Genomic DNA, 18,767 nt, shown 5'->3' with positions numbered 1-18,767 from the left:
GCTTTTGAAAATCTGGCTTCTTTTTCTGATCACTATACAGATAGATAAATCAGGTATCTAATCACCTTTCCCTATCTCAATGAAGATAATATATATATATATATATATATATATATATATATATATATATATATATATGGGAGTGAGAATAAAACGTAACTTTTACTAGTTATGCAATAAAACACACAAAAATAAAGTGAGTGTTTATATAGGTATAGTATTACCATCCATTAGACGCAAAATAGACAACTGTTAAAGTAATATGTTTCTCATAGCTCATAATAACGAAGATAGAGTCACTATCTTAATACACGTCTCCAAATTCTGGCCGACGCGTTTCTGACATAGATAAAATGTCTTCCTCAGGGGCATGGAAGGAGACAGTGACCTACATGAGAAATTCGCTATTAATTGCTTGGCAAAGAAATATACTGATACATATAGTGGCTTGAACAAGGACCAGAGTCGCTGATACGGTAGCGGCTCTGGTTAACCAACCAATCATGTGCTCAAAGTCTATTAGCACAACCAGGGACGTGCACAGACATTTTAAAAGGCAGGGGCTCAAGTAAAAAAAAGAGGGCACTTTTCATAATTTAAAAAACGTCTGCCAGACTTAATGGGCAGATGTGCTGCGGCCCAATGATACAGTGGACTCCCGCCATGAAGGTCCGCCATGTGTATATACACTTTGGCTGAGCTGTCAGTCTTATTTACAGAAAACATGTGACAGCTGCACTTTAATATACTGTATTATAGAGGAGATTTATCAAAACCTGTGCATAGAAAGAGCGGTGCAGTCACCCATAGCAACCAATCAGATCGTTTTGCAGAAGGATTTTCCTCTGCAAAGGTTTTAATAAATCTCCCCCTATATGCCCCCACCTGAGCTCAATATGACAGAACCCATCCCCAATCCCCCATCCCCAATCAACCAGCACCAATCCCCCAGCACCAATCCCCCAGCACCAATCCCCCAGCACCAATCACCCAGCACCCAGCACCTATCCCCAATCACCCATCACCCACCTTATGCAGGAATCTTCACACTGCTCTGGTTCTTACACTGAAGAGATGGACACCACACTAATATATGCTTACATGCTACAATATACAAGAGATGTAGAAAAAAGAATTATAAATATACAAAGACGGCCAGGCATAGCACAGCATACAGGATGGAGGCAGGGAAGCTCCGCCTCCATTGCGCACAAGACTGACTTCGCATACTAGCATTGTGGGGCAATATCTAGAAAATGGAAAGACCAATTTTTGTATACATGCACTGTAACCTAGTGTATTGGGTTTAGTGCGAGTAAACAGCCTGTCAGTTTCCCTTTAATTATATACCGTACCCCCTTAATTCCCTATATACTGTGCCAACATTCATCTATTAATTCCCTATATACTGTGCCACCATTAATGAACTATATACAGTGACCCCCCGACTTATGATGGCCCCGACATGTGATCATTTCAACATATGATGGCCTCTCAGAGCTCATCGTGTGTTGAAGGCAGCATCGACATATGATGCTGCTGTGTGTCGGGGCCATCATACAAACAGCTATCTGACAGCGCTGACAACTTCAGCAACTGACAGATAGTTGTTTAATGTGCCCCGTTCTGCCTCCTGTTACTGCTAACTCACGCAGGCTTCCACTGTGAGCTCCGTGTAAGCCCCCCCCGCCCCCAGTGCAGCCATAGCCAATAGCCTGCAGCATCTTGCTGCAGGCATCCAATGAGCTGCTGGCTGCCCTCCCCTTCCTTTCCTATAGAGCTGTAGTCGGCAGGATCGTAATGGAGGACATTCTGTCCCCCCTGAAGGTATTTAAAGAACTGTACAGTACTGTATGCGATGTCACACATCACATACAATACATATACACACTATACACCCCATACATCAATGTTTCCCTATGAGTGTGCCTCCAGCTGTTGCAAAACTATAACTCTCAGCATGCCCAGACAGTCAATGGCTGTACATGCATGCTGGGAGTTGTAGTTGTTCAACAGCTGGAGGCACCCTGGTTTGTTAAACACTCCCCATACACTCCAGAACCAATTAGCATTTTCCCATAGAGATATGTATTCAACTTACAATGGTTCCAAGGCCCCAGAACCAATTACCATTTTTACATAGACATATGTACTCGACATATGATGGTTTCAACATATGATGGTTCTCCTGGAACCAATTAATATCATATGTTGAGGGACCACTGTACTGTGCCACCATTAATGAACTATATACTGTGCCACCATTCATCTATTAATTCCCTATATACTGTACCACCATTCATCTATTAATTCCCTATATACTGTGCCACCATTAATTAACTATATACTGTGCCACCATTCATCTATTAATTCCCTATATACTGTGCCACCATTAATGAACTATATACTGTGCCACCATTCATCTATTAATTCCCTATATATTGTGCCACTATTAATGAACTATATACTGTGCCACCATTCATCTATTAATTCCCTATATACTGTGCCACCATTCATCTATTAATTCCCTATATACTGTGCCACCATTAATGAACTATATACTGTGCCACCATTCATCTAATAATTCCCTATATACTGTGCCACTATTAGTTAACTATATACTGTGTCACCATTAATGAACTATATACTGTGCCACCATTCATCTATTAATTCCCTATATACTGTGCCACTATTAGTTAACTATATACTGTGCCACCATTCATCAATTAACTCCCTATATACTGTGCCACCATTCATCTATTAACTCCCTATATACTGTGCCACCATTCATCTATTAATTCCCTATATACTGTGTCACCATTCATCTATTAATCCCCTATATACTGTGCCACCATTCATCTATTAATTCCCTATATACTGTGCCACCATTCATCTATTAATTCCCTATATACTGTGCCACCATTCATCTATTAATTCCCTATATACTGTGCCACCATTAATGAACTATATACTGTGCCAACATTCATCTATAAATTCCCTATATACTGTGCCACTATTAATGAACTATATACTGTGCCACTATTATTTAACTATAATACTGTGCCACCACTAAGGGTGCGTTCACACATGCGTATTTTCTGCTGCAGATCTGCTGCAGATTTGCTTTAGCAGATTTCTCTTCCCATTGTCAATGGGAAGCAAAATCTGCAGCAAAAATAGGCACGTGTGAACGCACCCTAAGGATCTATACACAGTGCCAGCATACATAAAAATATAATGTTCCAATATAATGAAATACATACTGTGCTTACATTCCTCCAATAATTCCCTAATAATGTGCTTCATACTATACATACAAGCACATAACATAAAAGCACATACAGTACATAGGTCATATACACACATACATAGAGACACTGACACACACATACAGGTACAAATATACATTAAGAAACATAAATACACAGACACACATATAACATGGAATATATACTAAATGATATAGCCAATAAGCACATCATACATACAGGTACACACATACAATCACTCACAGATATATACACACATACAGAGATTCACTTGCTCATATATATATATATATATATATATATATATATACACACACACACACACACATAGATTCACTTGCTCATATATATATATATATATATATATATATATATACACACATACATACACACATTCACTTGCTCACATATATACATACACACACACACACATATCCATAGATTCACTTGCTCACATATATAGGCATAGAGATAGAGACACACACATATATATACATACACACACACACACACAGACATACAATCACTCACATATTTACAGTTACTTACAGTAAGGACCCAGCCATCCCTCTCTGCACATACATAGAGATAGACACACACGCATATATACATATACACACACTGAGACACAATCACTCACATATATTTACAGTTACTTACAGTAAGGGCTGCATAGACTGAAGTTGTGTCCGGACATGCTGTGGGCGGGGCTTCTCTCTGCCTCCTCTGCTCCTGTCTCCTCTGTGTGGAGAGAAGCAAAGAAATGGCAGATAATGACAGGGTGAGTGGCGCCCCCTTGCACAGCACCCTCCATTAAACCACATACAACTCCCCAGCAACGGATCCTTTTTACTTCACCTGTCACCCTGAGTCTGCAGCTCCTTTTGTGAGGGCACTAGAGGGGCAGGTGAGGAAAAGGGCAGGGGCTCCAGCCCCCTTTCACTCCTATGTGTGCACGTTCCTGAGCACAACAAACAAAACTATAGTGAGCAGGAGTCGCCTCAAAGGTCCAGTCTGTAGACCCTGTAAAAAAAACATATAAAATATGCAGTAAGGCTCACTCATCTTCCCATTAGACCTGTGGAGAAAAACGGGGAATCTTACTCACTGTTAGGCTGCTGCGTCCACGCTTGTCTATGCGCAAACCCGCAGTGGCGGGGAGCCATGCAGTTGCGCCGGCTACTGTGCGCACGTGTGAGTCAGAGCGGCGTCTGAGCTCATATCCGCTTCCGGAGCGGTGGGCGGAGCTCTGTAGTGACGCGTCTCCCAGCTGACGCCGTAGTGGGAGATACGTCAGTCGCTCACAGCGAGCGCTGCGAGCGAACGGAGCTCAGATTAACCCCTATGCTTCCAGCTCGGATATCTGTCAATGCAGCCACAAAAGGCTGCCTAAGTGACCACTGCTAAACAGGGCTTTCTTGGGCACATCTCCAAACATATACTGTATTAGGGGTATACAAACCCTAAATGTAGATGCTCAAATAATACTGTCTGTTAGTGCATATCCATATATGCAGAGGTAGGAAAAAATTAAACCCACAAATAATTTTTCCGGAACAATAAACTGATTCCGGAAAAATGACAAGCTGAGATGGCACATGCGTTAGGACACGATGGAGGAAGGCCGCGGGGAAGGGAGATGCTGCTTTCCTCCGTCGTGTCCTACCGCATGTGCCATCTCATGTAGGTCACTGTCTCCTTCCATGCCCCTGAGGAAGACATTTTATCTATGTCAGAAACGCGTTGGGCGGAATTTGGAGACGTGTATTGAGATAGTGACTCTATCTTCGTTATCATGAGCTATGAGAAACCTATTACTTTAACAGTTGTCTATTTTGCATCCTATATAAACACTCACTTTATATTTGTGTGTTTTATTGCATAACTTGTAAAAGTTACGTTTTTTTTCTCACTCCCCTATATATATTATCTTCTTTGTCTCATCGTATGGATAAAAAAGCTGTATTTTTTAATAAAAAAAACTTGGGAAGCAGCTACTGCTTTTATCTGTGCTAATGTTGCTGCCACATGTATTGCCCACTCCTATGAGTCTGGCTTTCCCAGTTAAAATCCCATCTGGTTAATCAAACTCCCAGAGAAGAAATCTTGGAATCTTTTCCTGTAATTTCTAAACTTGTGGATTTTTTGGCAGTCTCGTCTGTGGACTGGGGGCTACAGCAGCTGCTCTTTCCCATTCATCTAGAAGAGTCACATGGCTCAGGCAGTGGAAGGCCGATGTAGCTTCAAAGGGCTAATAGCTACTAACCCTTTAGACGCAGCGTTCAAAGTTGAACGCCGTATCTAAAACAAAAGTTAAAGCTTCCCGGCTGCTCAGTGGGGCTGATCGGGACCACCGCAGTGAAAATGCGGTGTCCCGATCAGCTAGGACGCGAGCGGAGGTCCTCTTACCTTCCTCCGGCGCGTCCGTTCGGCGATTGATTGCTCCAAGCCTGAGATGCAGGCTTGAGCAATCGACCGCCGAGAACACTGATCAATGCAAAGCTATGGCTTTGCAGTGATCAGTGTAAAAGATCAGTCTGTGCAGTGTTATAGCCCTTAAGTTATAACCCATAAAAATGAATATAAACATTTGGTATCGCCATGTGCGTAAATGTCCGAACTATAAAAATATATCATTAATTAAACCGCACGGTCAATGGCGTACGCGCAAAAAAATTCCAAAGTCCAAAATAACGTATTTTTGGTCACAAAAAGGGTATTGCTAAAAACTTTAGATCACGACGCAAAAAATTAGCCTTCATACCGCTCTATACGCGGTAAAATAAAAAAGTTATAGGGGTCAGAACATGACAATTTTAAACGTATAAATTTTCCTGCATGTAGTTATGATTGTTTTCAGAAGTATGACAAAATCAAACCTATATAAGTAGGGTATCATTTAAATCGAATGGACCTACAGAATAAAGATAAGGTGTAATTTCTACCAAAAAAATTTACTGCGTAGAAACGGAAGCCCCCAAAAGTTACAAAATGGTTTTATCTTCAACTTCGTCGCACAATGTTTTTTTTTTTCCGCCGTAGATTTTTGGGTAAAATGACTGATGTCACTGCAAAGTAGAATTGGTGGCACAAAAAATAAGCCATCATATAGATTATTATTTAAAGGGTTATGATTTTTAAATGGGGAGGAGTGGAAAAACCTGTGGTCCTCAAGGGGTTAAAACAGCAGGCTATGACTTCAGAAATAAACTCTCTTCTACTCAAAAATGTTTTGGTCCCAGTTCCTCTGGGGGAAGGGATGTTATTCCCCTCTTTTCCTAGTAAAAAAAAACCAAAAAAAAAATGGCTCCTTCTGAAGAAACTAAACAAATTCCTGTCATACAAAAAGTTCAGGATGGAGTCCCTGAAGTCAATAATCCCTCTGTTATTGCCACACTACATGATGGCTTCTATAGGTTTATAATATACTTATTATCACATTCCCATCCACAAATCTCATCAGAAATTTCTATGAGTGGCAGTCTTTATGGACAAGAAGTGGGTTCATCTGCAATATCAAGCACTTCCGTTTGGAGTTTCTCAAGTCCCAAGAGTATTTACCAAAGTGGTAGCAGAGATGACAGCATTCATAAGAACTCAGGACATTCTTTTCCATACCTGGATGATTTTCTGATTGTATCAGATTCCTCAGAAACTCTCCAGTCCCATATACAGGTGATTTCTTCCATTGTAAGAGATCTGGGGGGGGGGGGGGGGGGGGGGGGGGGGAGGGGGTTGGGGGATGGGTAATGGGTAATGTAAATCTGAAAAAAATCAAGTTTAACACCTTCCAAGCAGTGCGTTTTTCTGGGGATCGTCTTGGATTCAGCCTCCCAGGTATCCTTTCTGCCTCAACCCAAACAAATCCTCATCAGGGACAGAGCAGAGAGCCTTTTTCTGTCTCACTTTTGCACCATCAGGGGGACGATGTCAGTATTGGGCCTGATGACCTCATGCATCGTAGCGGGGAAACAACGGGCCCAATTCATATGCAGGGTGTTACAAGCCGACATCCTTCAAAATTGGGATGGGAATCCTTCTTCTCTAAACCAGAAATTCTTTCTTCCTCCAGAACAAGAATCTCCTTGAGATGGTGGATGAACCTCGAGAATCTCTCTCAGGGAGTTCCCTGGTCCCCTTCTGCAGTGGTGAGGATAACTACCGAGGCCAGCCCCTGGGGTTGGGGTGCCTCCTGCGGCCAGCATCTTCTTCAGGACAGATTGTCTTCTCCAATAAGTAAGTCAGCGTTCCTCAAACTACAAAGAGCTTTGTGCAGTGTTCCAGGCAATTTCTCATCTAATTCTGCAGATTCAAGGGAAAGATGTGTTGATCTACTCAGACAACGCTACCACAGTAGCCTATTTAAACAAACAAGGAGGGAAAAATCTGAATCCCTTTTAAATCTATCATCTCAAATCTTTCATCTAATAGAATCCAAGTTGGCGTCTCTCTCTGCAGTACACCTAAAAGGAGAAGACAAACAAAGTGGCAGATTTCCTCAGTCAAGTTCATCTTCTGCAGTCCGAGTGGTCACTCAACAAAGAGATTTTTCTAATGATAGAGAAAAGATTTGGAGAATTTTCAGGTGAGGTGGCCACTGACCTTGAAAATAGCTCTGTTGAACATGAGCTCCTCAACCCAAGGCATTTGCATCCGTAGTTATCATCTGCTCTGGGTACCAAAGGATTCCTTTATGCAGATTTTTTCTCCTTTACTCCTTTAACAACCAATTCAGATACCTCGACACCCTGGGGGACAAAAGGAATTTCTTTTCCAGAGAAAATTGAGTCCTGTCCCAGACTGATGAGGTCTGAGCTTGCAGAGGTTTTGAATGGAACTGTGCCCACGGCATGTGACAGCGCTCCCTGGAACTGTGCCCATGGCATGTGAGTGCTCCCTGGAACTGTGCCCATGGCATGTGACAGCGCCCATTGCGCTTCTCTACCAATCGCGTCCCTGAAGCGCTATTCGCAGCATGAGACGTGTCTCCATTACAACGCACCTCCACTCCCTGACACGCCCACTACTACCCTAGCAACGCATCCAGGAGTTGACAACTTCCGCCCCCTCTCAGGATGTACTACGGAGGTCCCCGGCTCCCGTTCATATGTTTAATCTTATGACTGCACTTCATTGCTTTATAATTTCTGCGTATTACCACATGTTATGACATCTGATCATTATCCTATATGTTTTTATTCATGTGAATGTTTATTATTAGTTCTTTTACCGGAATTGTATTATTTACTGTATTGTACTTTGGGCACCAATGTATATAAACCCTATAGGTCCTGTATAGCGGTATCACTGATCTGAAGAAGGGGGCGCTGTCCCCCAAAACGTGTTATCCTGTTTACTACAGCTGTATTCTCAATAAATCGGTCCCGCTTTGGTTTACACAATTTCTCTGGTCTGATCCTTCATATTCATACTGGAAACCAGCAGCGCCATCTTCAAAGGTTTTTTTTGCATCCTTTCTTCCACGTGACTTTTTCCAGGATTGGCAAGTCTTCTCCTGTACCCTGGGCTCAACAGCTGTTTCCAGCATTGTAACCCCGTTTGGTGGGTTGATACACAAGTTTTTACTCGCTCCAGGTGAGCATCCACTACGTACAGGCAACCTGTGCCCACCTTGTATCTTTTTCTCTATTCCCAATTATTTGCGGTAATACACTAGGCGCCCCTTCACCAGTCTCTACTTCTTTCTACATTTACACATACTGTTACATGGATACCTAATTTATATAGGTTTTATTTTATTTTACTACTGTATATACTCGAGTATAAGCCGAGTTTTTCAGCATGATTTTTCGTGCTGAAAATGTCCCCCTCGGCTTATACTCGAGTGAACTCTCCGCCTGTCAGCCCTTCATCAGTGATCTTCAACCTGCGGACCTCCAGATGTTGCAAAACTAAAATTCCCAGCATGCTGGGTGTTGTAGTTTTTTAACCACTGTGGCCTTCGTCATCATCCAGCCCCCCCCCTTTTGTTTTGTACACACCTCCCCATGGTGGGAAGTTAAGGTGAGCTGGTCCGGGCCATCTATGCTGCAGGGACCGCCCGGTGGGGAGGATTAGTCGTTGCGGGCTGTCCAGTTTCACCGGGGAGGCCTCTTCTTCGGGCCCGGCCCCGGACTAGTGACATTGCCTTGACGACGATGCACAGGGACGTTCATGCGCAACGTCCCTGTGCGCCGTCGTCAAGGCAACATCACTAGTCCGGGGCCGGGCGCGGAGAAGAGCCCCCCCCCCAAAGGAAAGATGGAAAAATTTCCAAAAGGCATCAAATTACAGATTAGACATTCTTATAATATGTCAACAAAATATAGATTTTATTTCCATCATTTACGCTTTCAAAATAACAGAAAACTAAAAAATGCCATCTGCAAAAGTTTGGGCACCCTGAAGAATTTATAGCATGCACTGCCCCCTATGCAAAACTGAAACCTGCCAGTGTCATGGATTGTTCTCAATCATCATCTGGGAAGACCAGGTGATGTCAATCTCAAAGGTTTTAAATGCCCAGACTCATCTGACCATTCTGGATCCTTTCAATTTTTCCACAATCTCTTTCCATAAACCTATTCTGCTGTCACTGATAGGAAAATGGATGGGGTTGCTATTTTAGTGTCTAGGCCTGCCCATTGCAAGTCTCTTCCTCCTTTCACGATCCCCAGGGCCGTTATGTAGTGGTGGAGTGGGTCTAAGGTTGGTTCCCACTCTTGCTCTGTAATATCTATGCCCCTAACACCTCTCAAATCCCATTCTTATGCAGGGTCCTGGCTAGGCTCCACAAATACCCCTCCTCTGCCTGGTTGTTAGGGGGGAATTAAACCTTATCTTTTCTCCTTCTTTGGATCATCTTGCCCTCTCTGCTGCTCCTCCTACCCCCGCCCAAATGCGCTTGGCTTCCATTTTCCGACGGGTTATACAGGCCTCTTTATTATATAATTTGTGGTGGATAAACCACCCGACCGACCGTTCTTTTAGCTTTTTTTCCCATCTCCATAAACTGCATATGCGCATAGCCTATTTTTTTTGGCAACCTCCCTATGGTACGCATGCTTTCTGCCTCCTCTCTTGAACCTATCTCCTGGTCCGACCACTGCCCTATTCTCCTTTCTTTCTCTTCTTCCCCTTCCTCTCTTCGATCCTACCATTGACAACTGAATGATTCCCTCCTTAAATCGTTGCATTGAGTCGATACAGAGGTGTTTCACTGAGTATTTTGCCACTAATGAGGGTTCTGTCTCTTCTCAGGCTGTCCTCTGGGAAGCTAACAAGTATGTGGTGCAGGGACACTGTATTGCTCTGGGTTCGAGACTCAAGCGTGACTATGTTGGCAAGGCACCTGCGTGACCCAGCCGTGGCTCAATCCCCCTCTGCTTTGAAAGATTCTTCTGGTGTCCTCCATTATTATCCTGCTGATATTTCTCGCTTCTTTGTTGACTATTACACAAATCTTTACTCCCTTCCTTCTCAGCTTCCGTCTGAACTGGAGGAGCGAGCAGCAGTCCTTGACTCTTATCTCTCCAGATACGGCTTGCCTGCCTTGTCGGGGGCCAATCAATAAGCTCTCAATGCACCTATCACTGGGGAGGAACTCTTAGAGGTTCTCAAATCCCTGCCTGTTGGTCACTCCCCGGGCCCTGACTGCTTTACATACCTATACTATAAGACTTTTTCCTCTATTCGTGTACCTAAGCTTGTCCCTCTTTTCAATTCTTTCATGGGGGGGGGGGGGGGGGGGGGAGGTGATCCCGCAGTCCTTTTTGCACTCCCTGATTACCTTGATACCTAAACCCCTTAAGTATCCGCATGATTGCTCCAGTTATCGGCCTATTGCCCTTCTTAACTCGGATCTGAAATTGTTTTCTAAAGTGTTTGCAGTTAAACTCTGTTCCTTCCTCCCATCTCTTATCCATAAGGATCAGGTTGGGTTTATCCCCTGCCACCAAGGCGGTGACAACACCAGGAGGGTAGTAGATCTTGTTGACTTGGTCAATCGGAGGTCCGAGCAGGAGCTACTCCTTAGCTTGGATGCCGAAGAGGCATTTGATAGACTAGGGTGGATTTTTTTTTTTTGTCACTGTTCAGAAATTTGGTATCACTGCAATTTCTTAATTGCACTGCGGGGTCTTTACTCCTCCCCTACTGCATCTCTTAAGCTTCCTCATACTCCCTCTCCCACTTTCTCTCTGCTGAATGGCACTCGTTGTCCGCTGTACCTGGGTTGTCCGCTGTCCCTCTTGGTTTTTGCCCTATGCATTATTGAGCCTTTAGCCACCATGATTAGGAGGGACCCGGACATCACTGGCATTTCCTTACATGACAGTGAGTTTAAGATGTGCTGATGATGTTCTTCTCACCCTCTCCCACCCCTTACTTTCTCTCCCTAATCTGTATAGGGTTCTCCATGACTATGGTGTGGTTTCTGGATATAAGGTGAATCTCTCTAAATCAGAAGCACTCCCTCTTAATCTTCCTACATCTCTTTCCACTCTCTTGCGCTCCAACTATTTCTTTAAATAGTCCTCTTCTGCTCTTAAATATTTGGGGTCCACATTATTTACCACTATTCTTCTCTTTACTCTACCAACTATCTTCTGCTTTTTCGGCAACTTCGAGCCCTCCTGGAGAAGTGGCGTTCGCAATACATCTCCTTTTTTTGGGATATTGCGGCGGTGAAAATGACGATCCTTCTGAAACTCCTCTATTTTTTGAGACGTTGCCGACCCATGTGCCTCTGTCTGCTCTCCATTCTTTTCAGTCGGACATTTTTCATTTTATCTGGGACGGGAAGAGGCATCGACTCCCTATGTCCTTTATGATGGCTAGTAGGGCTTGGGGGGGGGGTGTCTGCCGGTCCCAGACACGCATAAATAATATTGGGCTGCCTATTTGCGCCATCTTGCAGCATGGTCTTCTTACCATGCATACAGTCGTTGGATGGAGCTGGAAAAGCTCTGGTTGGCTCCCATGCATCCCAACACCCTTCTCTGGTCTCCCCCGGCTTCTAATGTCTCTTCTTCTCCTCTACTGGGCCCCATGGCATTCTCTAAATATGTTTGGGGGTATTGCTCTGTGAAATTCTGACTGGTTACCCCTTCTTCCCCTCTGCATTCCTTCCTTTACCATCCTGACTTTCCTTCTGGTATGTCTTCTGTTATGGTGTGGGAGTGGGGATCTAGGGGCCTTTTCTGCTGGGCTGATGTAGTTGACCCTCTCTCATGTTCTCTCCTGCCCTTTGAAAAACTGATGACTCATTGGTACCTCCCCTCATCTGAGCGCTTTCACTACCTGCAGTTGCAACATTATATGTCTTCTATGCATGGCTCTACAGTAGTTTCCTTGCCTACTAGATTTGAACAATAATGCTGTGGTGGGCCTCAGGGGAGGGGTCTTCTCTCTGACATCTACTCCTTGATTCTCCAGCCTCCTGGGGAAGCCCTGCCCATGCATCGATATATGGGTCGCTGGGAGGAGGCTCTCAACACCACTATTGCCCTTCCACAGTGGCGGGCTATCTTTGAAAGGGCCTCTAAGGCTTCGATTTGTATGGCCTACAAGGAAACCCAGTATAAATTGATTATGGGCTGGTATCATACTCCAGAACTATTGAATAGGCTTAACCCTGATATTCCTCCTCAGTGTTGGCATTGTGGGGTGGGACTGGGCACAGTGTTCCATATATTTTGGTCATGCCCCCTCTTAATGGACTACTGGAAGAGAGTACAGAGACTGCTGTATGAAGTATTGGGTGTATTGGTTCCTCTAGACCCTCTTTTTTTATCTTCTCCATCTTTCTCACCCCTCTTTATCTAAGAAGCCCTTTAAGCTCTTCCAACATATTGTTCTAGCCGCCAAAACCCTTGTTGCCAAGTATTGGAAGAAGGCTTTCTCCCCCCCGAGTCAGAATTCTTGGCGCGTGTCCAAGAGATTCGTTCTTTGGAATTCCTGACTGCCTCTCTCAACAATTCCATCCCCTTATTCCTTTCGGTCTGGGAGCCCTGGGATCGTTTTACTCTTCTCTTTTTTCCTCTCTCTCTTTTTTCCCTTCCCTCTCCTTTCCCTTTCTTTCTCCCTCTTCTCTCTTTCACCTTATGTGGCTGTTCTGTGTTTGTCTTTGTGTACCATTGTTGATCCTCCTTACACCCCCCCCACCCCCACTCCCTTGTCTGTGGATCTTATTGTGTTGTTGTCTGTGTTTCGTGGTGCGTGGTAGCCCGATGTGGGCCACTTACTGTTTGCAGTCGCGATTTTAGAAGCCTCATAGTTTTGTACCGGAGGCCATCTCCAGTTCTTCCGTGACTTTAATAGCCTGCCTACCCCTTACTTTTTGCTTAATTTCTGCAATCTCTGTTCTGATAATTGCTATTGGGCTCCAGCCCCTGTGATATCGTTGTATTTTGCTGATGGTATTGGGCTTCAGCCCTTGTGACATTGTTCACTTGTTTTCTTTGTTTTAGAATTTATGTCTATGAAAAACTCTTTAATAAAAATTACAGTTGGGAAAAAAAAAAGAAATGATTGATGTCATTGCTAAGTAAAATAGGTAGCGCGTACAACAAGCCCTCATATCGTTCTGTAGGTGGAAAACTGAAAGCGTTATGATTTTTAGAAGGTGAGGAGGAAAAAACGAAGGTGGAAAAACCCTGAGTCCTGAAAGGGTTAATATTAAGTCCAGTAGGGTGCCCCCTCTGGTCGGGTCCTGCACCATTTGAGACAGATAAGTGTCTTTAGCTATAGTGAGAAATCTGTTTTCTTTATGAGATTCACAGGTTTCGGTCTGCCAGTTTATATTAGGATAGTTAAAAGTCCCCCATTATTATACCCACTATGTCATATTTTCCTCAGACATTATCAGCTCCAATTTTATTGGTCAGACTTCTGGCATTAGTCAACATGCATTTCAATGGTGTATGTTTTTTTTTTCTATGAAGCTTATCTCTATTAACTATTCTAACCCCTCCCTCCGCTCCACCCCCAGGTACAATAATCGGTCCCCCATCTCTATCTACACTATTTTCACCCTCTATGTTGTAGATTCCCTTCCCCCATTTCCTTAGTTTAACCCCTTAAGGACACATGACGTACCGGTACGTCATGTGTCTGCTCCCGATCTATAACGCAGGGCCTTGGCGTGGCCCCGCCTCTAACAATGGCCGGGACCCGTGGCTAATAGCGCGCATCATTGATCGTGGTGCTGTGCGCTATTTACCCTTTAGACGCGGCGTTCAACTTTGAACTGTCTAAAGTGAAAGTGAAAGCATGCCGGTTAGCTCAGGGAGCTGTTCGGGATAGCCGCTGCGAAATTGCGGCATCCCGAACAGCTTACAGGACAGCTGGAAGATCCCTACCTGCCTCCTCGCTGTCCGATCGCCGAATGACTGCTCAGTGCATGAGATCCAGGCATGAGCAGTCAAGCGGCAGAATCATCGATCACTGGTTTCCTATGAGAAACCAGTGATCAATGTAATAGATCAGTGTGTGCAGTGTTATAGCTCCCTATGGGAGCTATAACACTGCAAAAAAAAAATAAAAAAAAAGTGAATAAAGATCATTTAACCCCTTCCCTATTAAAAGTTTGAATCACCCCCCTTTTCCCATAAAAAAAAACACAGTGTAAATAAAAATAAAAATAAACATATATGGTATTGCCACGTGCGGAAATGTCTGATTTATAAAATTATATAGTTAATTAAACTGCACGGTCAATGGCGTACGTGCAAAAAAATTCCAAAGTCCAAAATAGTGCATTTTTGGTCACTTTTTATATAATGAAAAAATGAATAAAAAGCGATCAATAAGTCCTATCAATGCAAAAATGGTACCACTAAAAACTTTAGATCACGGCGCAAAAAATTAGCCCTCATACCGCCCCATACGCGGAAAAATAAAAAGTTATATGGGTCAGAAATGACAATTTTAAACGTATTAATTTTCCTGCATGTAGTTGATGATTTTTTCCAGAAGTATGACTAAAACTGACCTATATAAGTAGGATATCATTTTAATCGTATGGACCTACAGAATAAAGATAAGGTGTCATTTTTACCGAAAAATTTACTACGTAGAAACGGAAGCCCCCAAAAGTTACAAAACAGCATTTTTTTTTCAATTTTGTCTCACAATGATTTTTTTTTCCGTTTCGCCTTAGATTTTTGGGCAGAATGACTGATTTCATTATAAAGTAGAATTGGTGGCGCAAAAAATAAGCCATCATATGGATTTTTAGGTGCAGAATTGAAAGAGTTATGATTTTTTAAAGGCAAGGAGGAAAAAACGAAAATGCAAAAACGGAAAAACCCTCGGTCCTTAAGGGGTTAAACACTCCTCCACCCTTCTGGTCATCTTCTTCCCAAGCACAGCTGCACCCTCCCCATTGAGGTGCAACCCATCCCTATGGTAAAAGTTGGCCAAGTTCTCCGTGAACCCAAACCCCTCCTTCCTACACCAGCTTCTGAGTCAATTGTTTACCTCCCTAATCTCCCGCTGCCTCTCTGGTGTGGCTCATGGTACAAGTAATATTTCAGAAAATACTACCTTGGAAGTCCTTTCCTTAACCTTGCGGCCTACCTCTTACTTTGGCATTGGTGCCCATGTGTACCATGACTATGGGGTCTTCTCCAGCCCCACACAGCAAACTGTCAACCCGATCCGCGATGTGCTGAACTGGAGTGCCAGGAAGACAACACACTGTTCCGCAATCCCGGTCTTTGTGAGAGATCGCCCTGTCTGTCCCCCTAATAATAGAGTCCAGATGTTATTCACCCCGGTGTTCTAAGGGAGTTAAAGTAATAGACAGACCCCTATTTCTTATGTTCAGGGACTCTATAGTGACAAGGACAGTTCCTCAGGACTGACACATAACAAATGTTGTGCCAATATTTAAAAAGGGGTCATAAAGTGACCCCGGGAATTACAGGCCTGTTAGTTTAAAGGGGTACTCCAGTGGAAAACTATTTTTCTTAAATCAACTGGTGCCAGAAAGTTAAACAGATTTGTAAATTACTTCTATTTAAAAATATTAATCCTTCCAGTACTTATCAGCTGTTGTATGCTCCAGAGGAAGTTCTTTTCTTTTTTGAGTTTTTTTCCAGTCTGACCACACAGCTCTTTGCTGACACCTCTGTCCATGTCAGGAACTGTCCAGAACAGGGTAGATTTGCTATGGGGAATTGTTTCTACTCTGGACAGTTCCTGACATGGACAGAGGTGTCAGCAGAGAGCACTGTGGTCAGACTGAAAAGAAATTCAAAAAAGAGAAGCACTTCCTGTGGAGCATACAGCAGCTGATTAGTACTGGAAGGATTACGATTTTTTAATAGAAGTAATTTACAAATCTGTTTAACTTTCTGGCACCAGTTGAGTTAAAAAAATATATATATTTTCCACCGGAGTACCCCTTTAACCTTAGTTGTATGTAAATTGATTGAGGGTTTTCTGAGAGATGCTATTTTGGAGTATCTTGTTAAGTATAAAAATAAATGTATGACTCAATATCAGCATGGGTTTATAAGGGATCGGTCCTGTCAAACTAACCTGATCAGCTTTTATGAGGAGGTGAGCTCCAGACTTGACCTGGGGAATCGCTGGATGTCGTATATCTGGATTTTTCCAAAGCATTTGATACAGTGCCACATAAAAGATTGGTACATAAAATGAGAATGCTTGGGCTGGGGGAAAATGTATGCAAGTGGGTAAGCAACTGGCTCAGTGATAGGAAACAGAGGGTGTTTACTAATCTAACTTATTCTGATTGGGTGACTGTTACTAGTGGGTACCACAGGGGTCAGTCTTGAGTCCTATTCTATTTGAGATATTTATTAACCTCTTAAGGACCCAGCCATTTTACACCTTAGGACCCGGCCATTTTTTGAACATCTGACCACTGTCACTTTAAACATTAATAACTCTGGAATGCTTTTAGTTATCATTCTGATTCCGAAATTGTTTTTTTGTGACATATTCTACTTTAACATAGTGGTAAAATTTTGTGGTAACTTGCACCCTTTCATGGTGAAAAATCCCAAAATTTGATGAAAAATTTGAAAATTTTGCATTTTTCTAACTTTGAAGCTCTCTGCTTGTAAGGAAAATGGATATTCCAAATAAAAAAAATTTTTATTCACATATACAATATGTCTACTTTATGTTTGCATCATAAAATTGATGAGTTTTTATTTTTGGAAGACACCAGAGGGCTTCAAAGTTCAGCAGCAATTTTCCAATTTTTCACAAAATTTTCAAACTCACTATTTTTCAGGGACCAGTTCAGGTTTGAAGTGGATTTGAAGGGTCTTCATCTTAGAAATACCCCACAAATGACCCCATTATAAAAACTGAACCCCCCAAAGTATTCAAAATGACATTCAGTCAGCATTTTAACCCTTTAGGTGTTTCACAGGAATAGCAGCAAAGTGAAGGAGAAAATTCACAATCTTCATTTTTTACACTCGCATGTTCTTGTAGATCCAATTTTTGAATTTTTACAAGGGGTAAAAGGAGAAAATTTATAGTTATCTTTGTAGCCCAATTTCTCTCGAGTAAGCACATACCTCATATGTCCATGTAAATTGTTCGGCGGGCGCAGTAGAGGGCTCAGAAGGGAAGGAGCGACAAGGGGATTTTGGAGAGTACGCTTTTCTGAAATGGTTTTTGGGGGGCATGTTGCATTTAGGAAGCCCCTATGGTGCCAGAACAGCTAAAATCCCCCACATGCCATACCATTTTGGAAACTAGACCCCTTGAGGAACTTAAAAAGGAATTAAGTGAGCCTTAATACCACACAGGGGTTTCACGACTTTTGCATATGTAAACATTTTTTTTTCACTAAAATGTGTGTTTCCCCCCAAATTTCACATTTTTGCAAGGGTTAATAGCAGAAAATGCCCCCCAAAATTTGTAACCCCATCTCTTCCGAGTATGGAGGTACCCCATAAGTGGACCTGAAGTGCACTATGGGCTAACTACAATGCTCAGAAGAGAAGGAGTAATATTTGGCTTTTTGAGAGCAAATTTTGCTCGGGGGGCATGTTGCATTTAGAAAGCCCCTATGGTGCCAGGACAGCAAGAAAAACCCACATGGCATACCATTTTGGAAACTAGACCCCTTGAGGAACGTAACAAGGAATTAAGTGAGCCTTAATACCTGTTACGCCGAGCGCTCCGGGTCCCCGCTCCTCCCCGGAGCGCTCGCTTCACTCTCGCTACTGCAGCGCTCCGGTCAGTTCCACTGACCCGGTGCGCTGCGATACCGTCTCCAGCCGGGATGCGATTCGCGATGCGGGTGGTGCCCGCTCGCGATGCGCACCCCGGCTCCCGTACCTGACTCGCTCTCCGTCTGTCCTGTCCCGGCGCGCGCGGCCCCGCTCCCTAGGGCGCGCGCGCGCCGGGTCTCTGCGATTTAAAGGGCCACTGCGCCGCTGATTGGCGCAGTGGTTCCAATTTGTGTGTTCACCTGTGCACTCCCTATTTATACCTCACTTCCCCTGC

General features: G+C 43.3%; 1 long non-coding RNA gene across 1 annotated transcript; it reads right to left on the bottom strand.

Moving 5' to 3' along the window:
* Nucleotides 1–239: 239 nt before the first annotated feature.
* Nucleotides 240–4,468, bottom strand: LOC130276527 (uncharacterized). Its single transcript, XR_008845152.1, has 4 exons — nt 4,378–4,468; nt 3,930–4,292; nt 1,030–1,104; nt 240–388 (listed from the first exon to the last, which is right to left on the bottom strand). It is a non-coding gene; the product is annotated as an uncharacterized LOC130276527 (long non-coding RNA).
* Nucleotides 4,469–18,767: the final 14,299 nt, after the last annotated feature.

The sequence above is a fragment of the Hyla sarda genome, chromosome 6, assembly GCF_029499605.1.
Source record: "Hyla sarda isolate aHylSar1 chromosome 6, aHylSar1.hap1, whole genome shotgun sequence".
NCBI lineage: Eukaryota > Metazoa > Chordata > Amphibia > Anura > Hylidae > Hyla > Hyla sarda.
The sequence above is the reverse complement of the archived record's forward strand: the minus strand, read 5'-3'. Positions and strand labels throughout refer to the sequence as shown.